This window comes from Anabas testudineus, chromosome 15, assembly GCF_900324465.2.
Source record: "Anabas testudineus chromosome 15, fAnaTes1.2, whole genome shotgun sequence".
Lineage (NCBI taxonomy): Eukaryota > Metazoa > Chordata > Actinopteri > Anabantiformes > Anabantidae > Anabas > Anabas testudineus.
Window position 1 is genome coordinate 16,280,107 of NC_046624.1, and position 25,608 is coordinate 16,305,714.

The following is a 25,608-nucleotide window of genomic DNA, read 5'->3' on the forward strand; positions in this document are numbered from 1 at the left end:
TTATTTTCTGAGCACAAATTGGAAATCGGAAAACGTTATCTGTGTCCGACATCAAGTGTTTTTTCTGTTCTTTGATTTTTCGTTTTAAATTGAAAAAAGAACGAACAAATGATACACAGATTGTACAGCTTATTGATTTTAATGTTGCCGTAGACAGGGGTCAGCATTGACACTGACTGGGCTGCAGCTTCGCAGCGTTATATGCAGCAAGCTGCAACACACTGTGTGTTGATGCCTTATGCTGACCCCTGACCACCACAACATTAAAACCACTACGTTTTGAGGCTGATTAGTATGATCTTATTACCTGTTAGCACATATTAATGTGCACATGACTTACTGTATTCACAACCTCATGTCAGCAGATGTCCATCAAATCAGAATCACCCCATGTGGGTAATGTTCAGTAAAAATATTATACTGTCACTAAAATTAACTAACTGCGTTTTTCTGTGTTTTTCTTACACATTGTGACTATCTGGTGACAAAAGCTGATGTTAGCAATCACATAAACAGACTTCCATCTTGACTCACAGTTTGTAAGTGACCTCAGATGCCTGACTTGTGATTAATAACTCATGAATGTTAAGATTCTTTCAAAGATTGAAGACACTGATCATTTCTGTAGTAGAAATATTTGGGCTTTTACAACAATATGTAATCCTTTTATGCATGACAGTGTGCATCATCCAACTGTACTGTTGGTTGTTTCATGGCAGGATCAATACCAGTTGTTGTAGTAAAAATTAAATAATAGAAATTCCAGCATACTCAGGACATGTCTCAATCTTGATTTATTAGCAAAAGTCTAAAAACAAATGTGTGAGCAACATGTTTTGTGTAGCAGCTTCCTCCGACAGAACAACGGAGCCTTACCCTCCTTCCTACACCTGTTTGTAGACAACATTGTCTGTGAAAAAACAGTTTACCTGCAAGTACTAAGAACAAAAGACATAGTATGCTTCTATTTTCAGTCACTGTTTTACAGTGTCGCCTCCCCTTGGATTAGGCTCACTATTAGAGAACCTGGTGGATAGATGAGCACACAGCTGTGCACAGAGTTATAGTAATACATGTAGGAAAACTGCATCCAAACTACATTAAGAGGAAAAAGTTACGTTGTCCATGTCCACCTTCATATAACACTCATCAAATCAGGGTTGCAGATAACATGTATGAGTTAACCTCAGGTTAGGATAATGTTAGCGTTAATGTTGTTGTAAAGTGAGGTGTGTTGGCTTGTTATCTTTGTCATTTAATGGTAAAACCTTTGCTCTCTGTGTACCTAAACAAACTTATACAGTTGTGTAACATATACCATCCATTAATGTGAAGGAGCCCTTGTCTTAAGCAACACAACTGGTCACTTGCACTGTGATCTAGTGTCCAATTATCAGAAAATCTAATAGAAACTACTACTGTCAGCTGTAGCGATTATCAAAATTAATGCAAGTTCCTGCTTTAACATGGTGGACTTCAGAGTCATTTTGAAACGTACTTTGTTGTCAGCACGCTCTCTCTCAAATATTACATTTTGCAGTTATCTTGTTGACTTCAGAACGTTTGTTCCAATCCACAGTGTTTGTTTATGTCATCTGTTTTTCTATGCTGGTGTCTGTAGTTTCAGAAAGAAGTCAGCTAAACAGAAAAGGTGAATGAAAGATTCCATAAGGGATATTATCCATAAGGGATTGTTTGTCTGTGTCTGTGGAGCTCAACAAATCCTGTTAGTTTACCAACTTCCTCCTGTATCACAGGATTGTAAAAAGCTAAGACATGTAAAAATTGTACATTGAGCATGTTGGAATGTCCATTGAATATTTTTTTCTTATAACTATGTTGGTAGAAATTCAACATCATCTTACAGCAAACATGCATTTCATGTTTGATGTGCCATGCCTTAATACATGTGTAAATACACAAATTGTGGATTATACAAGTAGTGTTGACAGTGTGTTGGGAAGGACTCTCTCTGTCTTTTATTTCCATCTGCATCGACTTAGCTTGTTGTGACATCTGACAAGGACAGCAGCTGTTCCTTTGTGGCAGATTACGTGTGTGAATACAATGCACAAAAATTGCATCAACTGGGTCCCATTAAGCAGTTTCTTAAGTTTCTTCTAGAACAATATTTAATCGTCAACGTCTCATAACCTAGTCTATTATTCAGCTAAATGTTATAAATAGACACAAGTGCTTTAACGAGGAAAAACATGCACAGCGACAGCAGGACATTTACTCAGTAGCTGCTGCGTATTTCAGAACAGCGACCTTTTTAGCAGGACTATCGTAAATCTTACTGCTTAGCGTTGTGCATGTCCACTCTTCACAAGCACTCGTTCAAAGTTGAACTCACACAGGTTAAAGTGAACTAATGATATTTCATAGTCATGTAAGGCTGAAGAGGCACTGAGCACATCCGAAACACAACGAACCAACACTTTGTATGGCACCTGAGGGCCTCACACACACACACACACACACACACACACACACACACACAGTGTATGAGTAAACAAAGCCCCTGCCACTTATGTTCCCCCCACATATTTATGACACAAATATGTCCAGTTCATTGTTCATTGGAAAACTTTGGTTATTGAATGAATTATGCTTTTATGGTGCATTCGTGCATAACACCATTAGTGCTAGCCATCTGCTAGCAATTGCATCCCTTTTTTTTTTGGCGCCTGGCGTCTCGTACAGTGGCACTAAAATGGCAGCTGGTGTAACACCAAACACTTCTAAATGGCCAAAACTGCTGGACAACTGTGCAATCAGTTTGTTTGTGAATGGGCACAAACGCGAGTGGGTTATGTTTAGCCAAGTTATTCATATCGATAACATCTAATAGTATATCGTCTTATTCTGGACTCTCTTGTCTTCGTTGGGAAAGTCCTGCTTTGCTGTGCCGCCTACGCACCCCAAACACCTCCTGACCTTTTGAAGGTATAAATACTTGGTGATGATTCAAAGTAAATTTCAGCCACGTTCACTCAGAAGTACGCATTCATAAGTGCTCCAGTGACAAAGCCCTCTAGAAGTGTATTAATGATGGGAGCAATGGCGGAAACCAGCTGACATTTCTATGAGGTGGATGAATTGTCACAAACTTGGGTTTTGTAACCATAACACTGTTTATTACTGTAACCATGAGGAATAATTTACCCTAATTATTATTTGTAATGAACCAAACATTAACTAATTCATTTTAATGGTCATTTGTAACAGTTCTGGTTTTGGCAAATCATTTCGTCCTGCAGATAAGTGCTCTGTGGTTCTGGAGGTCATGTAGGAACAATTTAATTTAACGACTTGTTGAAACAGATAATATAATGTTTTGTCTGTGAGCTAGTTTAATTCTCACTTCTGTTGACGTAACTGGGAGTCCAAAGTTTAGTCAAGATAACAATGTTGGCAGCACATCCACAGGCAGGGAGTCAAGGTGTAAACAAAGACATTAGGAGTAGATGGATAGGAGGCTCTGATGTGATTTTGTTTGCAACAGTGTTCAGATTCCCAGGAATATCAGTGAGATCTTGGGCTTAGTCACTGTGGCCCATCATTGCGCGCTGTTGTCTCCATGCTGCGTTTGTTCTTGGAATCACCGTGCCACTGTAGACATTGCAAGTGACCTGCATAGAACCTCGACTAAATGTAAATATGCTACGCCAGGCTGTGTACTGAGAATTGAAACATACTGACTCTGGATTTTCCCTGTGCTCAGCCGCCTAAGCAACTCACTGATATTAAACCTCTCACTTCCTTTTTGAAGCCGCTTTGTTTACCAGCCAACGTGCTATTTTTACTGGAGGCTTCTGCTTGCTGAAAGTCTCAGTTAACTGTCTAAAAGGATGTGTCCTCTTCAGCACGTGGCTCATTTGGAAAAACACATCTGTGTTACCTTTGAATGCAACGTTAATATGTGTAGGATGCAGGACCTCTGTAGATGCCTTTGATCGTCTGACTGATAGGCTTAACTGAATTTTCCCAAATGAAACCAAAGTTTTCTTAAATATGATTAAACCAGGTCAAACCAGAAATAACACTCTTATCATTTAACTGTTATGCAAATAATCTGTCTTATGAAAAACTAGAAACAATTGGCACGGTGGTGGAAAGTTACTCGGTACGTTTAATCGAGTAATAGGAGTTAATGGACAGTTCTGCTTAAAAGCTACGTTTCATTTGCTTTTTTAAAACATAGTTTGCAGATAAGTATCAAATAACGTTTCTTATGCTATTTGCATTTATTCATCTTTACTACAGCTCTGTTCCACCATGGATTCATGCTCACAGCAAACAATAGTTATGTGATTTTGTCACTTTCTTCCAATGATCTCGACCAACACAGATACACAAGTCATCAGTCCATCAGATTACATCTCTTTAATACTGTGGAATTCAATAAACTAAGTTTTATTTATATAGCGCTAAATCACAACAGAAGTCATCTCAGGGCACTTTACAAGGTGGACGTTACTAACAAGGCTTTGTTGCAGTACCACAGGTGACCTTTGGGACAGATTGACAGTAAGAGTGGGTTCACACATTCAATGCATCCATTATCCTACCACTTATCCCCTTTAGTGCCGAAGCCAATTCCGGCTTTCGTCGGTTGAGAAGCGGGGTACAGCCTGGACAGGTCGCCAGCCTATCAAAGGGCTGACACATAGAGACAAACATTCAAATTCACACCTATGAGAAATTTAGAGTGTGACCCGTGGATTCAAGCCTGGGTCTTTCTTGCTGTGAGGTGATAGTGCTAACCACTACTCCACCGGCATAGTAATGATACAGATTTGGCAGTTTGTCTGCTACAGTATGTGGTATTTGCTAGTGTTAAAGTCACTGGACACTGTAGTTATAACAGTTCAGTTCTCTCTACTGCTATTGTTTTGCTACTGTACAAACTTCACAAGTCACCCTGAATCATGCAGGACTGTAGCAACACACCTTGTGTATAAGCTTTAGAATGATTTAATGTATTTAACTGTAAAGTGTGACTTGGATTGTTATTTTGTTATGTCTAACGTCGGATAAGATCATGTTGTGTTGGATTTCATTAGAATAACTGATGTATCATATGGGTTGATGCAGACAGTGACTGTGGCAGAGTTGTAGTTTTATTGCCTGAGTGTCTGCAACAGTGTAGGAGGCAGAAACAGAGGGAGTGAGTTAGAAGCACATGATGGTAAAGAAAGAAAGAAGAAAACTCATCTCAGCCCCATTTAATCCCTAACTTTGTTTTTCCAGGTGCAGACTTGAACAAAGAGGACGGCTGCAGTGGGGAAAAAAGTTATTTGTACTTGCAAATGTCAGACGTTATATTGCATATTTCCTCAGCATTACAAACACATTGTAGAAATATCAAACTAAACAAGCATAATATATATGACATTAAGATTTGTGGTGTGAACTTATGCAGTGGTGCAGCTTTTTTGTTGAGTAGTAGTGTTGATGTTTCATATTTATTATAAATCATTGATTGTGATTGTGACACTGCAGCAGCACAAAAAAGCTAAACAAATACGATGTAAGTAACCCAGATGAAATTGAATAAATATCCTTTAAAAGTGAAAGAGAAGACAGAAGAAAGATAAGAAGTTTGACCACCCACATGAGATCTCGTTTCAACTTCTGTGTGTGTGAGTGTCAGACAAACAGGTTTTAGGTTCAGTCAAAATCTTGCCCACACAGAGGCCTCTTTGCATCTACCTGGTGTGTGTGTGTGTGTTTGTGTGGGAAGGCTTTTCAGACATTGCATCATGGGTTAAACAGTACACGAACACACAGATGGTGAGTTAGCTTTAGTTTTCTGTTCTAATTCATGACGGTGATGGCGTAGAAAACGTATAGATGTACGTCTTCGTATTTATGTTTTCGTTTAAATTTAGGTATGAAACGCGATGTAGTCATCCAGCGTCTTTCAGTGGTTAACACATGAGAGACGAGTGATTCCAGAAATGAGGGCATCCTGGTATTTTCACATTAGAAAATTTTGTGCGGCAATGGAAGTTGTCTCAATTCAGTTTTTGTGGGAACCATTATATATGTTACACCAGTTCAGCACTGGTCTCAGAGATAAAACTGGTGTGTACTAGCTTGAAAACTGCATACAGCTATTTCCGCACGGAAACGGGTATTTCTGAATAAGTGTGCAGTGTGTGTGTGTGTGAGTGTGTGTGTGAGTGTGTGTGTATGCACGCATGCGAATGTATACCTCCACACAAACTTTGCACCATTCATAGAGATGTTTATGACTCAGCTGAAGGAGTGTGATAATGTATTGTGCCAAAGCAAATGACAACATCAGAGAATTGGGGAAATGTTTTATTTGAAGCCTTATCTGTAGTTTTTGACATTTAAATTGTGCAGTAATTCTAAAATAAGAATAACATACAGTACTACAAATCAAACATTTTTTTTATATCGGTGACTGAAAACGTAAAACAACTGGATTAACTGCAAACGATTTGCAAACAAGTATGAAACAGGCTCAAACTTTCCAAAGTATATACAAGACTGTGCACACCATCATGCCTTCTTTAGACGTTTATCGTTGAATCTTCAGATTCTGTAGTCTCGGTTCAGAAGTCAGGTGGTCACCATCAAATCAGATTGTGATTTAAACTCAGCACAACAAGTCAATGCACTAAAAGGAAGCTCTTAGTCCTCAACTCTCTTTTCAGTTTCCTCTCAATTAAGAAGTAATTACCACTATAATTAAGGAAAAATCAGATGCTTGAACTTGCTAAATGACCCTTTCAGTTACTTTTCAGCCATCATTCCCACAGTATCTGACATACTAATGATGGAGTATTTGAAAAGTTTACCTGCTTGTTTTGAATAATGTTTTTTTAGGACTCAATTCTTGGTGACTTGTTATAATGGGGATTTTTTTTTCTTCTTTTGCAGGGCTAAGGCACAGGATTGAGAAAGTTTTACCACAGGACTATGAGGCTGGTTTCCACCACATTCATGCATCCTGACAGGCGGTGGGGAAACCACCTCAGAAAAGCTCATCTGGTAGGAGTATACACACTTATAACCTACTGTACTGGCAGCCTCATCGGTGTCATTGTTGACAGTATCAAACATTCCTATCTGACCTGACCCCTCACTATTTGTTTTGATTGTAGCATGTGTAGGAGCTGTATTCAGGTAAAGGTACTATTCTGTGCAGTAATGGAAGCCTATATAAAAGTTTCCAAACACTCAAAACATGGGGAGCCCCTTAGCATGTGGTTTACAAGTTTACATCATATAACCCTATCGCTGCTGTTGCCTGCTCATTTCCAGCTCTCAGTGAGAATTGTCCAACCCACGTTTGTTTTTTGTTTTTTTAGGGTAAATATAACACAGCAGCATAACACTGCTATACTGTATGTGTGAACTGATCATCATCATCATCAAATCTATAGAATCTATGTTGTAAATGTTTGTTAGGGCATTGCAAAAATCCCCTCACACAGCCTGTCAGTTTCCATATGAAGGTTACAGCAGGGCAATGATCTGTGTGTGTGTGTGTGTGTGTGTCCCTGTCTGCATGCCTTTGAGCAACACACCAAACCCTAACTACATGACTGTTGCTTTAGAAGTTGCCCTATGAATGTATCTTATCAGCAAAACAGTGCAAACCTAACACCAATATAACCACAATGCTTCACTGGAAAAACAAAAGGCCTGTGTTTTGTTGCTCAGTGAGTAGAATCACAGCATGAGTTATTGTTCCTGCCCAGGTTTTATCATCTGATCTCAGATGTCAAGTGAACATCTTTAAGCTAATAATCTGCATTCTTTACACCTAGCAAATATTGAATCAATGAACCACAAGCTACCTGCAGTGTTTTAATCAATTGTAAGAACACATTTATTCAAACAGAACAACCAGATGTTCAACAACGCTAACAAAAACAGAGAATTGTCTTGCAGTTTGTTGAAGAAATTCATTGTCTAGCAATTCATTGACAATGACTTTCTTTCATAAACTGCAAGACAATTATGGTCTTTCATTTTATGAAAGGGAAATTGGACAGTAGAACTGCAAGACAATGAATTGACAATTCATTTCTTTTATTTGATACCCATATTGCTGCCCTTTAAGGCAGTTAATCTGACCTCCAGTTAAAAAACATCATCCACATTTAAAAATCCCTCAGGAGCACCCACTTCAGGGTTTAAATCAAGCTTAAACAGCAGTGTCTACTTAGCTTTAGACTTCACTTTGTGTCTGTCTGTGTGAAATAGGACTGTTGACAGCTTCCTGGTGTATATGTGTGTGTGTGTGTGTGTGTGTCTCATCAAAAGTTTATCACCTATTAATACAGTGATGACTTTAGTTACTCAGTGTCTGTTTTCCCCGCTCCTTGTCTTAGTGAGATATCTCTACAAATTGGCACCAGACCGTTAGAATTTGTTTGTTGGTTTATTTTGACTCTTAATGGAAAATGAAAACACCAAGAGAAAAGTCATGTGACACTGCCTGTACCACTAAAGCAGCTAAATGTAGTGATGGCAGCACCTGTGAGCTATTTTGATAGTTTGGGGACGCCCTGCAACCTTGGTTTTTAAATGCCTATTATGTAAGGTCTACAAAAGATGTAGACAAAATAATTTAAACTAAATAACATGTATGTCTTTACAACTACCTGCAGACCCACAATCTTATGTTATGACTGCCTTCGTCTTCGCTCCCTCTTTCCTCTCCCTCTCTCGTCCCTCGCCTGCTGTTTGTTTGACTCTCTCACACCGGCTGACAGTGAGTGCTGAAGTGGCCCACGTTAATTAGCTAAAGTGGAGTCCATCCATTCATCACAGTGTCTTAATGATCAATGTTATAGGGCCCCTGGCAACTTCCAAAAGCTCACACACTGAAATGTATGTGTGCAAATGGGTTTTCAGCTGCTTTATACTCAGAAAGGGAGAGAGAGGCTGCCTGGCAACAGTGATGATGCTATGAGCCAAGAACTAGATGGCTGCTGACCATGCAGTTATACAAACTACAGATAAGAGGGGAGTGACAATGCAAGGTTAAATGTTTATAGTGTTTAGTGAAGCCAGATGTGCTGCACAGTGGTGCTGTTTGTAGAATAAAGGTGAAAAAATAGTGGTTTTAGGACTCCCATAGACCTCACACTGATTATATAACTGATTATTGCCTCAGCTGGAGTTCAGTGTTATCACAGTAGCCTATCTGAACTAATCTGATGTAACTGACCAGTAACAACATGTTTACACCTCTGTTATTTAAGTTTGTGATTTGACTACAGCGGCCTGTGTCGGCTCGTTGGAGCACTTGCAAGAACAACATGTCAAAAGCAAGAGGATTATTAGTACATTTTAATTTCATGTTTGCTGTACTTGGACTGTTGGCAGTCATGGTGTTACTGCAGGCATGGGCGCAAAGCCACTGAATGTGATCAATTACTGCAAGCAGATGTTAGAATTCTTCTTCTCCAAAAAACTGACTTAAGAAAACTTAATAAACTTTGTGTTTACGTTGACCTTGAGTTCATGCAAAGTGCGTCGTAGAAAGACTTTTACATGGTCAGAAGTTTAAACTGCTGTGAAAACAAATAAGGTTTCAATAAGATTACAATAATGTGGTAAAATTGAGATCAGCTACAGTAATGATTTTAAATGATGCTGTGTAGAATGTAAATAAAAACACAAGACAAATAATTAAACTTAGGTTGGATTGAAAATAGTACAAAAAACAATATATCAAAGGTGAATTTGATCCCAGCAACATATTTCAAAAGGGTCGGCATAGGTAGTAGTAGAAATTACTGCAGTGGCTCAGGAACACTTCCAACAACCAACATCTTAAGAATATGATCAATGCAAAAATGCCAAAATATTACGTTTTTAAGGAGCACGCACTGAAAACATTTGACACATGTATCAGAGAATACAACAAAGGACTCCCCGAACTGTTGAGCAGGTGAAATCCTATATCAAGCAAGAATGAGAGAGAGGAAAAAAAGTAATTGCAACAGATGATGTGATGCAACTCTGTGGTAAACATGACCCTAAAGCAACTTCTTTTTTGAAGCTTGTTGCTTATTTATTTTTTTTCATTACATCCTAACTTTTTTAAAAACAGGATTCTACTTTGAGACATATGAAATAGTTTAGATTTTGCATGATGTGTACTAAGATTTCTGGTGTTCTACTGGCTTGTGATAGGCCCCAGTGCAAAGGTGGAGTTGTGAATAAAAAATAGTTACAGTAAACATTTTGTGACTAGATAAGATTGAACATGTTGATGCTGCTCTGATATCTATACAGTTATGCAGCTGAAACTAGGGCTGGACAACTTAGCATGACTGGAAATGATCATATTAGCCGGGAGCTTTTAGCATTTTGTTCAGATTAATACCCCTTTACAGGTGTTTGTGGACAGAGATGATTACCTCATGCTAAGTTGGCTCAACCAGCTGCCGACTCCTGCTACATATCATCTGTGCAAACAAGAGTTGCATCCAATTTTAGTCCTAGCCTAAGAAACCAAATAAGCACATTTCCCCAAATGTTGCACTATTTATTTAAGTAAGAAGACTTTGAATAAAGACTCATTTATGAAATCTAAATGAAGAGTAACTTGATAATTGGGGTTCATGGAAGGTTGTTTATCCATGCATCTATAATCCTAAATGCTTTTCCTGTTGGGGGTCACAGGGGGAAGGTTGTAGCTACGCTAGTTGTTCTGCTTGGACCCATCTCCACAGTAAGAACACAGTTGATCTAGGGGCTTTGGAGAGCAGGCTTTTTTTCTCAGAGTTTGCAGAACACAGTCTCCAGGGGTTGGTCAATACTCTAATTTAGAACCAAAAACATATTGAATGCAGACAGCAGCATAATTAAATAACTTACTCTCTTCACTGTGGGTGGGTTAGAGCCTGGGTGCATCCGTGTGTTCACTGCATGGAAAGTGTAGCATGTCTGTTTCCAGTCCTTCCTGTGCTCAGTCCTGATGAGGCCTCTTGGTCAAACACACAGAGAGATCAAGCACAAACGCAGCAGATGTCAAATTTGCCTTTTAAAAATCTTGTGTAAAACAGCTTTTATTCTTTGACTTGTTTCAACAGCTGTGTGTGGTGATTGTTCCACCTCTCCTGTTCTGGTCGCTGACATTTTATCTCCACATCAGTCTCCCCAGTCAGCAAATGAGTTCCTTCTCCCGTGAAATGTAAAAGAAAGAGCCGATTAAATAAGAGTCCAGTGGAAAGGAAATCACTTACTCTGAAGTGATTTTTCTCAAGCAGACGTTATTAACCTCAAAACAAGAATCTCAAGACGGTAATCACAGACATGTACTGTACATACAGTCATTAAGCAGGAAGTGGTAGGCATAGAAGGTTTCTAACAAAGGAAAATTCTGTGAATTGCTAGAAGTGAAGAAGTTATCAGATCGTTGTGTTTCAGTGAAATAGAGCAAACTTTGTGAACACACAAAAACACAAAAGTACTCAATTCTGAAATTTTAAATGTTTCCAAGCATCACGAGGATGCACATTAGACATTCAGAAAAGAAGGCAGTAATATAGCAAGATGCATTTTAACTACTTTTGAATGAATTTCATCAACTTATGAATTTTAAGTATATTTAGTTATTAAATAGTTAAAATCGATAAACAGTGTTAATATGTAAGAGGTTTTTATATTATATATTACATACTGTAGTACAGTAAGTAGAGGCTGTCGGAGGTGTTGCTGAAACCGTCACTGACACTTCAAGTCTCAAAAAGAGATCTCTTCATTGTCACTGTGGACAGCAGGAATTATTACAGTGACCATGGATAGATTTACTAAACAGTCCTACTGGGCATCCTGTGCCTCTGTCATAGGATGCCAAGTCACAGAGCTCAGTGAAATGACTCAAACTGGCCACACACAGATGCAAAACTACCTCAAAGAGAAGCAGAGCAACCACAGGGAGAAACAAAAAGATTACAAACAATGTGGTTGTGAGTCTGTGAGTCTGTGCCCAGGGGCCCATCTTCTCATAATCCATGTCAGCGACCAATAATTCTATGGGCATGTGAGTATTGTATTAAAAAAACATGAACATGGTCAAAGAAAATGTGAATCATGTGAGAAAAAAGTGAGAAAGTCATAACTAAAGTAATTGTTTCACTACATAGACACGAGTCAGATATGATGTACAGTAAGTAAATAAAATATAAACATAAGCACAACTAGGAGAAACAGGATGATGCAGCAGATATACTTTAACATTAATAACAGTACAGAGTAAATATATTTGATAAATATTGCCTTGTGTATCTCGTAGTAACATTTTATTTCCTGAATCTTGTCGGCATAATGAAACACACATCACTCTCTGTGCTGTTGTAGGTGGCTTTTTATTTTTATTTATCTTCTTTTAATCACAAAGACTGAATGAGTCAGATATAAATGAGCACAACGTTTTACTTTGAAAATTTTTACTTTTCTTTTGAAATTTTAACGAGAAGGCTTTTAATGCTTTCAGGTTTTACTTCCTATAATCGGGATAACTCCCATTTGCTTTTGCATCTGTGGAGTCAGCACAGATATTTATAAAATCCAATATCAAGACATTAATTTGGGATATATTGTAAGACTGTATTAAGTGATTGAAATCTTAATTTCTTTGTTTTAACCTAATTAAAACAACTAGTTAAGGTTCAGAATAATTAAGTCTTTTGTAATTATAGTGCTTTACATAGATACACCTCCTATTACTAAAGCATGTGTAATAGATAAAGCACAAACTAATATTTGGCTTTTACAACAACAGTAATATTAATATTTACCAGTTAGATGAATCAGACAGCTACTCTGTGAAAGAGGATTGTCAGGTGGATGACTGATCTGCTGCACAAGACTCTCGCCTTCGCCTCTGTTCTCCAGCCAATACATACAGCTGGTGTAAAACACTCTTAAACCTGCTTAACACTGATGCAGTGCCAATTTATCAAATGGCATGACAAGACAAAACATCTACTCATCCATCAAACTGGTAAATCTCCTTTCACCAATAATGAATGGGCTGATTTATCTTGTGGAGAAGTCCCATGATGTAACCCCTGATCCTTAACCAAATGCAATTTGTATTCACACTTAACACTCGCCACTCATGTGCAGCCAGTTAGGTAGATGTTTTCAGTTGCAGATATTATTTGGAGTCAGGGCGGTCAACTAGAAATGTTTATCTATGGTTAACATGAAAATCTATGGATTACAAAACACTAATTTGACTTGTAATATAGAGGCCATACACTAATAATGCTTAATGTTCTACTATTCCTACTCATTACTGGTTTGTGTAGTTGTAGTTGCAGTTTGGTTAGAAACCATCTGTACTACACAAATACAGTGAGTACATATCTTTTTAAAAACTTGTAAAAAATTATCTTGGAATATTGTGAGTGCTCCCAAATTAAAATAACGAGTAGTTTTCCTCTGTAGCGTCCCGTCACTCTCATTTCACCAGACGTTCTCTAGTGTTTGAAGCTGCCTCGAGAGAGCTAAATGCAGATCCAATTAATCAGACAGAGAAGACAAAGCACCACGTCATTTATCAGACTGGTTAATCTGGTCCTGTCCCTTCAGTAAATTATTCATCACAGTTGTATGTCTTTGTCTGAAGGAGAAAAAAAAAATCACTGGAGTGAATGGGTTCCCCTGTTTAATCCCATTTTTCTTGGCTGGCTTGTAAAAAGAGTCATACTTTAAACATCTGTTTACTTTTCAGGAGAAGCCGACTGTGGTTACAGGTCTATTATGTATTGCGGTAGGTGTTCCTCTGCTGAACAATTTGAGATTCGGGGCCTATATTTGGTAAATATCAGTCGTGGCAGTAGTCGTACTCCACTTAAAAAGGGCATCTGTCTAATTTGTCTCCTCAGCTTTTAACAGAATGATTAACAGCGTCACCAAAGCTGAGAAATTCCTGCTTGGCCTGCAGTCAGTATAATGGCTGCAGCGTCAGGAGAGAAGCGGAGTTATAAATGCAACGGGGTAATTTATCTTTTTGCATTTACTTTAATCACACCTACTGTATTGGTACTTTTAAACAGCATTCGCCCTCAGGAGAAGAACGTGACAGTGAATAGATGACTAGAAGGACTTGTCTTGATAAACAGGCCTGACTATATGTTTGTGTGTTATTGATTGATTGTGTTTGGGGATTTTAGTTGTCTTTTACAGTCGTAATGAGTAAAACTCAACATAGAAACTCGATTTTAGGAATTTCTTGGACACTTGGAGTTGCATCAGACATTAGATCAGAAAATCAGCTGATTTATCAAAATACCACTTTAGAAACTTGGTGCACTGTACCTGACTGCAATAGAAAGTGCCTACAGGACCCCATTTTGGTCTGAGAATGTACTGGATGGACAGTTTTTATCAGGATTCAGTTTAATCTTGCAGTTTTGTGCCTTTATGTAATGTCCTTCACACGGTCTGATGCAATACTCTTGTGCCCTTTGTCGCCTTTTTTTTTTTTTTTTTAACAATCTGGTTTCTTGTTCAAGCACTTCCCCACCATGTGGAGCCATGTTGCATTAGACAGTTCAGGTTAAAGCTGATGAAGCTCTGGTGTTCACACGTTGTTTTATAACCTTGTTGGTGCCGTTTACTTTCATTGGAAATTACAGAAATAATAATAAATAGAGTTTTGAGGTACTTGTACTGTACTTTACTGGAGTATTTCCATTTTATGTTACTTTTACTCCACTACAAATCAGGGAATCTCTAGATTAACCTCCTGTCACTAAATAAGGCTGCTGTTTTTGTTCCACAGTTTATAGGTAACAACACAATTTTAGAAAGTGTCAAACAAATCTGGACTAAACTTGAACTTGTTCCTTTTACTTTTGTACTCAAAGTAAAATTTAGAGCATACTTTTACTTGAGTAGAAAAATTAAAGGCTAAGTATTTTTCTGAGCATGTACTTGCACTTTTACTTGAGTATTGCATTTGTGTACTTTATAGCCCTCTGCTGTACACACACTACACGTCATTAACTTCCATTTAGTTTCAAGTCACAACGGCTTTTTTTTAAAATAGGATTACATGCATGTGGTCACCATTATATGTATGTCATATATTAGAAAGACAGTTTAAAATAAAATGTGTTTATATGTTTAGTAAAATAAACGCCACACATGAGGGGGGATATTCCACGAGCAGATTAGTACAAACAAAAAATGTGTGCTCACAGTTAAAAAAAAAAGTCTCACTTGTGTTGTCCTCCACTGCTGTCAGTGTAAGCTTTCCAAAATATCATCTGCTAAAAGCCTCAAGCGTAAATGTCTGAAAACAGCTTTCATCTTTTCCAGTGATGCACAGAGCTCTGGGGAGGAGGTCCTATTGTCTGTTGTGTAGCCAAAACTGTAAGGCGCTTTTTTTCTAGCACTGAAGCCAAGCCTCAAATTAAAATAGTTAGCTTTAATCTGTTTAGACTGGGCAGGCGGGGTCCATCATGACTAAAAGCATGGTCAAATCAAAGTGAACCTATTTATTAGTCTTTAAAGTAAATTTAACAAGGCTCCAAAGTGAAAACATGAAAAACACTGAATAAAAGCGCTGCAGTACAGGGGTGTTATTCTCTGGAGTAAGTTGTAACTGAGGAATATTGAATCTATCATATATATGTCCACAATGAATCCTTTAAACATAGTTGCTATTAGAAATGGCCTCGGATAATGAGCACCGTGTTTCAGAATAGGCTGAGTGCACGTTTGGTTGTTTACACAATGAAAAACAAAGTGAGATGCTTAAAATTTAAATGTGCACCTCTGTGTTTCGCAGTTAGTTGTATCAGAATGATGTGGTGCAGATGATTTGTTGATGTTGCGAAATGTCAAGATTTGCTCTGCAAAATTACTTGTACAATATCTGTGCAGGTGACTCCAAACTGTCTCACACTTCCTGTCTGTGCTTTCAAAGCGATGGGAGAACAGAAATAGCTGATTCTCACACTTTTATATGTCTAGAGCAACAACTCTAGACATATAAAAGTTATTATTATTATGATTCATCATTATTATTATTCCATAGTATTTTTAGTTCCTTATACTAGAGAAAATGAAAGTGAACAGAGCTGCCCTTAAAATTCACCTGCTGCCTTTTGGCCAGATGCATCGTCATACCAAATACTGAACTGATATCTGTCCTTTTACTGCATGTTTTATTTTAATGTGCAGCACTTTGCAACCTTGTTTTGAAAAGTGCTATAAAGTTAAGTTATCTTATACAAGTCATCATCATTATTATTATTATTATTATTATTATTATTATTAGCATAAATAATGTCTTGTTTCTTACCCCCACTTCTGTGCCCAGACTAAAAAAGATTTAAATACTGCTTTAATAGGAGAGGAAAGATCATTTCTGGATTGTGACTTGGTGTGTATTTTTAGTCAGCCCAACATTTCCTTTGTTTTCTTTGTTTTCGTCAGTGCTGCCTTGTAATCCTCATAGTGTGTGTTTGTGCCATGTGTCAGCAGCACATGGGCACAGAGCAAAGCAGGAAGTTGCACACAGATGTTGTCTAAGTGTTGTACTAAAGAAATAACATCTAACATTTGGTTTGCCAAGTTGCATTTTGTCTAGACTTGTATGTTTGCTAAGTGCATGAAAGAGTGTTTTTTCTGTAAATAGTAAAGTCTCCTTCAGGAACTTCAGATGGGACACCTGATATATTAATACTTGGCCTTAGTTTAGTCATAGAGAGGGGACAGGTGTCATAGGTATATCCAGTTTTAAATACTACTGTTGCTCTTTATATTATCTACCGTCACTCTGACCAGCAACTAGTATTGAAAATATGAATGATAGAAGAATTTCACTAAGGTTTTTGGCTCATGCAGCCAGAAACGGAGGCTGACACACATACAGATCAGTTATTGTCCTTCAGTAATGTCATTTGTAACTGAAGACTCTGAGGGGAAAATGTTTGTAAGGAGCTCACTGCAGGTCGTCATGCAGGCTAATTTCAGTAAAAGCACAATGAAGAATAATGTTCAGGGAACATGGTTAAGAAAATCAACCACAATAAAAGCAACAGGGGAAATAGGATATTAAAAAATCGGAGAGATTTGTCTCCAGTTAAAATTTCCCCACTGGCTGACGCATTTAGTCATTCAAGGTAAAATTACCAAAGGCTGTTAAAACTGAACAGAGGAAACTCTCAGCAGGCGAATGATCATGTAGCTGGAAATGTGCACACACTCCAGACTCCTGATTTTGATCCATGGTCTTGTTATGACGCCAACACATCAGTGGTGCCAGCAACCACGCAGCATTACCTCAAGCAGGTCATTGCTCAGTGTCCTCTCATTAATTGCACTGGATTGTTGTTAATTTTAAGTTTTGTTACTACGTTATAGGCCATTCATTTAAATACAGTACATGTGCAGGAGCACTATAGTTCATGTTTTGTCTTATGGTTTCTTTTAATGCTAGTAAAAATTTATATAGTGATGCATTGCATGTTCTTCCAGTATGTTCTATATGTACAGTATTATTTGTTCAGTCGGCCTATAAATACACTTCCTGATACCATACACCTTAGCACCACTTATCATTTTTATTCCTCCACTGACATGTTTTTCATGTTATTTTCCCACATTTTAACGACGCTTTTTCTTTCATTCTGTTCCAGCTGAGATGTTGCTGAATCAGTTTGGGATCATGACATAATCATCATGAGATGGGGAGGCTGGTGACCGCAGGCAGCGACAGAAGAGGTGGTGCTATGTGTCGTGGTTAGCAGCTGCTGTTTTTTTGGCAAAAAAAAGTGCTGCGGCATTGCCTCAGGGAATAATTTGCACAAATGTTGAAAGGAAGAACAAATTCAAGAGGTTTGAATGGGCAGTAAGTAATTTTCTTTATTGTTGCCTTACCCCTAAATGAGCATAAAACACCTGCTGGAGGTTGTTAATTGTCCAGGTGTTGAGGTTTCTTTGGCTTGCCAAATGGTCTTTCCTGCTTGTGGGTTGTTTTGAACAAAATCTCCACACCCAGTGAAGTCATGCTGTTGAAACCCTGGCTGGTGGTGACCACAGCTAAAAACATACAAGTATAAGATTCATGTAGAGACAAGCCTAGAAAACCAGTGAACAATGTGGAGCTTTCACACAGTATTGTTTATGTCTCTGGATTTTAACACATTTTTGAGCAAATATTTAATTATTCATTTACAGCAGAGCCATACATGGACTCTAAATGAAAAAGCACAGAAAGAGTTAAGATAGATTAACATGTGAAAATACTGTAGTTTTATTTAATTTATTACTATACATGTACAGGAAGAAATGTTTTAATTGTTTATTTTTCCTGTATTTTGAACCTGGATTTCTGATGAAGTAATTTATTTCTGGGATTTAGTCCTGACTTAACTGAACAATATGACACCTGAGTGTGTATTACAGGTGCAATTATGCACATCAATGATCTGATTTCCTAAATATGTAAATATATGAAAAACTGACAAATAGAATAATTTCATCAACCCTCAACTAACCTGAAAGACTGAATGAATTTGTTCTTCCTCCCTATGTGTTGTAGATGATGCACCTTTCCAGTAAAAGGGACGGTCATGAAATGCACTTTGCACATAAATGATTCTCACTACAGTTAAAAATTTCATCATTAATTAATCTGGAGACTATTTCTCAGTTGTATCATTTTGTCTAAATACCAAAATAGAGTAAATTCAGAAAGCTTGTTTTGTTTGACCAGCAGTCTAAAACTAATTGTGCTAATGATAATTTTAAAATTAGCTAATGTTTGGATTGATTGATTATTTAAATCCAGTTGTGCATTATTTTTTTTGCAAATACTGAACTAATACTACTAAGAATGTTAAAGCATTATAACAAGAAAAACATGCAGCATTAAAACACTGTAGTCCATGTCACTGTTTGTTTATATCATGAGTTATACTTTCATATACCTCAACAGAACAGTTCACGTAAACTAATTTCTGTAAGCCATTAGTACTTGACAATAGTGTTGTGCAAGTTCACACTTCACAAGCGCTCAAAGCTTCGAGTTTCGTTCACACAGATTAAAAGGAGCTTGTTCACATTCACAGTTCTCAGGCCTGAATAGTGAATTTTCACACTCCCATAGACATTTAGCTGATGTTTTACCCTAGAAAACATAATTTCTGTGAAATACTTGTTTCTTTGGCATGGTGGGGGTGGTGAGGGTTAGTCGCTTCTGGTTTTGATATTGGCTGGTTGGCTCTAAAACACAACTGATATATGCTCTGGATGTTCCTTGAACACCTACATGCATCAAAATACTGCAGCAGGAAAAAGTATGTGAACCTTTTGGAAATGTATGTTTTGCAAAATTTTCATTTGCAAATGTTTTTGCATGAATTTGTCTTAAAATGTGATCTGATCTTCATCTAAGTCAAGAGTATTAACAAATATAATGTGCCTAAAGTAATGACACAAAAAAAATTCTGATCTTTTATGTCTTTGAGACGACAATAAAAACCTCACAGTGCTGATGGAAAAAGTATGTGAACCCCTTGAATAAGTCAACAGTTGGCAAACAATCCACAAATGGAGACACTTTGGGACTGTGGCTACTCTACCAGGAAGTGGGCGGCCAGTCAAAATGACCCCAAGAGCATAACACACTCATCAGTGAGGTCAACCAGTTCACATACCTTTCCTACTGTCTCTATGAGGTTTTTAAGGTTTGTTCTTCATAAAGACATAAAAGATCAGAATTCTTTTTGTGTTATTACTTTAGGTATATTATATTAGTTAATAATCTTGATTTAGATAAATATCAGATCACATTTTATGACAAATTAATACAGAAAACCAAGTTTCAAAAGATTCACATACTGTGAATGTGCATAGTGTGAAAAATGTGCCAAAAGAAACATGATTAAAACATATGAGACTGTGCTGAAAAATACAATATTATAATATTGTATTGCTGTTTGACAACGTCTAGCAGCTACACTAATCAGGCACCAGCTGTTTATCTGCTCAGAATTTGTCATCAGGAGGTTGGGGTGAATCAGTAGCACAACAGAACAGGACTATCCCACAGGAGACTGGAATTCAAGTCCAGTTAATGCTCCTCAAACGTTTTTAATACAAACAATTCAACTGATTGTAACTGGGTTGCATAACGTTGCAGCGTTTCAACAAACGGGTCATCATTTATGGGTGGAGTGACTTTCATGACCCTCAGGCTGTTGTGACATTAAAAGTGCACTGCTACATTTCTAAATGTGGTTATCAGTGTTGGCATGCTTAATTCCTTAAAAAAAGACCAAACTCCTTGTTAGAAATAATGTTCTGCTTGTACCGAGATGAACCAAATTTTCTGTTTCACGGAAAACCAGGTTCTGTGCCTCAAAGTGATGAACATATTAGAGAGAGGTTTTGTGTAGAGGACAGGAAATTGTTTTCTACCACTGTGTTTTGTACCACTGGTAATGCTTTCGACAGAGTCAGAGAAGTGGTCGTAAAGTCCATGTCGAAACTCAGTGGTCACTGACATTGTTATATTGTTCTGTATTTTCTTGCCAATAAGCTGCATAAAGACTAATTTTCAAGCACTGGGAACAAGCTTAGAACCTATTTATAATAATTATGTGGAAGTCTGTGCAATTAATAAACCAAGATTGATAAAGTTCATGATCTCAGACCTGTCAGACGTGAACTGATCAGTCAGTAAAGATAACTTTAAGTAGCTAACGTTACTGTACATGTTGCCAATGAAATGATTAAAATATGAAATTGTAAATATAAGCGAGTGTGCTCATCATTTGCATTCAGAGGTTAAAGTTGAAGTACTCAGAGCTTTACTCTTTGTACTTAATTCAAGCTTGTAAAGTAAAAGAGTACATGTGAAAACAAAAAGTAAAATCAGTATTACTTCTGGAGAAAGGTAAGAATTTAAAGTGGTATTTTAACTTATAGTTTAGTTTTTTTTTTTGGCAAATATTTACACTTTTACTTGAGTATTAAGTTTCTGCACTCCCCAATCATAACTAATTAGTTTATCATGGAGGTCAATGTGAACAGTAAAGAGAAAACAGCTTCTAAATTTCCTCAGTTATTGTTTTTTGTGAGGGCGAGTTGAAACGATCCCTTAAGGACAGACCAGCAGGGCCAATTAGACCTACTGCTGCAGCTCGTCTGTGTGCGTTTTTATTTAAAGACAATGTGCTGTTATCAAAGAATCTCATCAGTATCATTAAAAAGGCAAAATGGAGCGATCAAGCGTGAGAGAAAAAGATGCTGAACAAAAACAAGGAAGACAGTCAGACCATGTGTTGTTTGAAAGATGGCGTGTGAACTAGGAAAAGAGCACAGAGTGAACAGCAAAGATCGCGTGTGAAAGAGAACAAGACATTAAGTCAGTGAGAGAAAGAGGAGGGGAGATATTTTTGTCTGCCTATAAAGTTTAGTGTGCTTCTCATTTTCAACTGTGGGTCTGTCGAGTAAGGTTTAGCAGAAGTGAGTCCTGACTGTAAGAAATGACAATATGCCAGTAAAACATCTCAGAGTGAGGAAGTTGTCTGCTGCTACTGCTGCTGCTGTTGTTGTTGACGGTGGTGGTGGTGTGGTGTTTGAAGGGGCATAATGAAACTACAGGTCACGTTTCTGTAAAAAAAAAACATTTAGGACATGTTGCATGCTTGCACATGTTGCGAGTGTCACGGCGAGTAACATTTAAAACTGCAGCGTGTACTAAACGTATCTCTTTCCTCATCCAGTGAAATGTATGACATGTGGTGGTCATGGATCGTGACACAGACTTACTTGATTTGTTTCTGAATGGCCCATTTTATGGAAATTTAGTTTTTACTGATCCGCACTGTGGAAAACATCTCACATTAGTGCATTGATGTGGAAGTGTTGTACTGTTAAGGATGGGCTTCTGACCACAACTTGCAGAGGTGCACTTGAGTTGCGTTATTTCACAATCAGCCAGCAGTCTGTTCAGTAGTTATGATAAACCAAGCAAACTGACTGCTCGCTGTAACTTGAATAAAGTCTTAGCTCCTCCAACAACATGTAATAATTATAGCTTGACAAATAGAAACAGTCTGGTCTTGATTGGTTATATCATTTGTATTAGATGGAGGAAGTTAGTGTGACAACCATGGTTATTTTAAATTAATACAAGATCTCAGTTTTTCAGAGGAGACACATCTGTCACACATTAGTTTTATAATTGACTTTTAAAAAATCTCTGTGTGAGGAGTTGAGGAAATTGAAAGAGGCTGCAGAATTGAATGTCGAATTACACATGAATACGTTGTTTAAAAAAAAAACAAAAAGAAAAACAAAAACCTGCACGTCTGCTGATCAAAGGCATTATTGATCCAATATTTAAAATCACCACTGACAGGATGTTAAATTAAAATTTGCTGACATTAATTTCAGTATTAGACATGTTATTAGTTGCCCAAAGATGAGATTGTGTTGCTTCTGGGGGACCTCAGCTCTTATTTTGGAAAGTTAAGCCTCTCTCTCTCCCTCTTTTTTTTTTAATTTAAATTCTTGCAGCGTGCATTTGTTTTAAATTTTATTCAATTTTCTTTCCCTCTCTCTTTTTTTTTTTTAAACAAATAGCAATAGTGTAAAACCTAATTAATGTGGAGAGGTGCTGTCAAAGCCTCGCTGTCACTTTACAGCGCTACCAGCAGCAGCACAGAGTCCTTGACTTCTAAAATAATATCTCTCAGATAAAGAGGCTCACCTTTCTAACCAATCAGAGAAGTATTTCTGCTCGATTAATAAGTTCTTATTAATTATTAATTGTAATTTTACAACAACAGCTGCTGTTAGCGCTAGCTTAAGTTGCATATTGTATTTAATGTGTGAGCTTTAGAGATGCAAGGTAAACTGCAGCTGGCCAGAGCTTCCAACCCGGTCTCCTGAATATCAAGTTTCTACACATTTAAACTGCAGCCGCGATTACATTGTCTGTAACTGAGGATCTGTTAGTTGTATCTGTAAACAATACTACAACTCAACAACGACAATATTATTATAGCAATTATAATTATGATGAATTATCTGATTTATCAACACAATCAGCTGTTGGAGCATGGATGCAATTAATGTAGTGTACATTAGTCTCCAAATGCTGAAATTAGCATATTACATGTGACATATTTTAAGATTTAGTGAGATATAAACAGGTTTAAAACAAAATCACAGGAGAAGTTTTCTAGTTAACTCACTGATCCATGTCAACACCTACAACTTTCATAAGTATAGTGATGATCTTTTCTGATATATATTATTTTTCTTGGGCCAGATAAGTGCAGCAGGGTGGTTCTGTTTCTGCATCAAAGCTACAGTCAAAATATCTTTTTAATTTAATTAATCTAGGTACAATCAGATTTAGACCTTTCACCAAGAAGCGGGGGCGTGAGTGATGCTGAGCAAACATAAGATAACCAAAAACATTAAAGTTCATGACCTTTTCATGTCACACATACAGTATGTAGAAAGACACAGACAGCAAAAACCCTGTTTTCTCTGCAGATGTGAAATGAGGTCAGGGGACTGAAAACTGATGGTTTAAAATGTAATGAACTAAAAGAGAAATTTGGTGACATACTTTTTTTCCTAACCCTCAAAAAAACTGACAAATTAAACCTAAAAAAAGAGGAAAAGATGGTCAAGGAGCCTCCTTCAGGGAAATACCCGCAATTATTTCATTAATGCTGGACAAAAGTAATTGCATAATATTGCATATTGTATTGATTGATTGTTTATTGCAAAGAATGAAAGTGCATAAGAAACAAGTCTGGTCTATAACCAGACCCACAAATGACATTTAATGAGTCATTTAGGTTTTAGCACTTTGTTGTTCTACTGCTTTGCAGGACAAACTAGAACAATATGTCTGTGGCTTCGGTTTAATCTGGTGATCTGAACAGAGATTAGATCAGACAGATGGCACATGCAGGAACTAGGAAAGACAAGGTCGAACTGTGACATTTTGATCAGCACTGTTATTAGTGTATTCCAGTGAGCTTCATTCCAGCCAGGTGTCTCTACATCTGTGATGACACCACATACTTAAAATCTGGCTAAAAACAATCCAGAATGAAGCATATAGGTGCCTAACATTTGATCTACTATTTATTATAATTTAAAATCCCTGATTTACACTAAATTTAGTAAAAGTTTATCCAAGTTTCTAGTTTAAATAATACCAACCCCCATTACGTAAATGACCTGCTGCAAAGACCCAGATCAGTCATTCAGTGTTCATTTCCCGGTTCCTAATTCAGGTGCAGCACGGACAGGAGGAATTACAGGCAGGTAGCAACAGTACGACTAAGGTGAGGTTACTGTAACACAGTTCCCTGATAGCGATGAGTCACTGCACTGTTTTTACTGCAGACGTCACACAATACGAACAGTGTAAACAGATCAAGATGTGCTTCACGTGTACTCTGGCACCTGAACGTCTCCGTGCGTCTCAGTGTTTTTGTTCACTGTGCTGACTCACTCATACTGTCAACTCCTTTCACCTTTTCACTGTACTGCAGCTCTTAAGATACGTGCAGCACATTTTAAACAGTTACTATTGGAACTTGCACTTTGTACAGTTTATACATGGACATGTGGAAAATGTTGCCTGTTCACCGGTGACCTCATGCTGCACTAGTAGCTGTAACCAAAGGTTTCCACCAATAGTCATTTTATTCTAATTCTCCTGGCAATCAAACTTGCAGAATATACACTATATAGCTTGAATCACCATAAACTAAACTTTATTGGACCTGTTAATGAAGTTTCTTTTACTCTTAAACCTGCGCACTGACTCAGGACTCGTGCCAGTTCTGGAAACTTCGTCATTGTTAATGGTGAGAATGAGCCTTTGTTTAGATCCGTCCAGATCCTGCTGCCACAAATGACATCCTATCTCTATGAATACGGTCTAAAATATCATGGAACAACATAGAAAATAATATAGATACAGATCTAAGTGCACTCTGCACAGGTGACAATCAATCTAAATAGCATTAAAATCATATTGGGACATGAATGATATGTTTTATATTAAATCATTAACATATTTTTAAAACATAATCATCAATATTCATTTTACATAGTGGAATATATCAATCAATGACATTTGTTCCATTTCCAGGACAAGATAGCCTGATGTTATGTTTTTGCCAGTATATTGTTGTTGTCCATGATCAGACTTCATCATAATAATAATAATAATAAAAATCGAGGAACATATTCCAAAAGAAGACGGTCCTGTCAGTCTTGTTTTTATCTGCAGGCGAGCCGACTAATTGTTGAGTGAATGTGCCAAGCTGCTGTACAAAGTCTTGTTTGTTAGATTATAATTACTGAACCAGACTCCAGGGTTCATCACTGAGACATTGTTACATCAACACAAAAAGCAAATAGCTTGTTAGATCATTTTAAATGTGTGGTTAACTGGTGGTTAAACATGCCGTACATAACTCTGAAACATGCACACAGGATTACAAAAGACGACTAATTGTTAGAAACACTGTGCTCCGTCGGCTGCTGCAGCATGGGTTGAATTTGAGTGTCACGAGCAGCTATTAATTTTTCTGT

The 25,608-nt window shown here is 37.4% G+C and overlaps 1 long non-coding RNA gene across 2 annotated transcripts in view; it reads left to right on the forward strand.

Annotated features, from left to right (window-relative positions):
• LOC113158974 overlaps positions 1–18,220 on the forward strand; it is a 60,977-nt gene extending 42,757 nt beyond the window's left edge. For both annotated transcript variants that reach the window (XR_003298593.2, XR_003298592.1), the window contains 2 exons: positions 6,919–7,029; positions 17,664–18,220. This is a non-coding gene — a long non-coding RNA (uncharacterized LOC113158974). The remainder of the gene's footprint in view (positions 1–6,918; positions 7,030–17,663) is intronic.
• Positions 18,221–25,608: the final 7,388 nt, after the last annotated feature.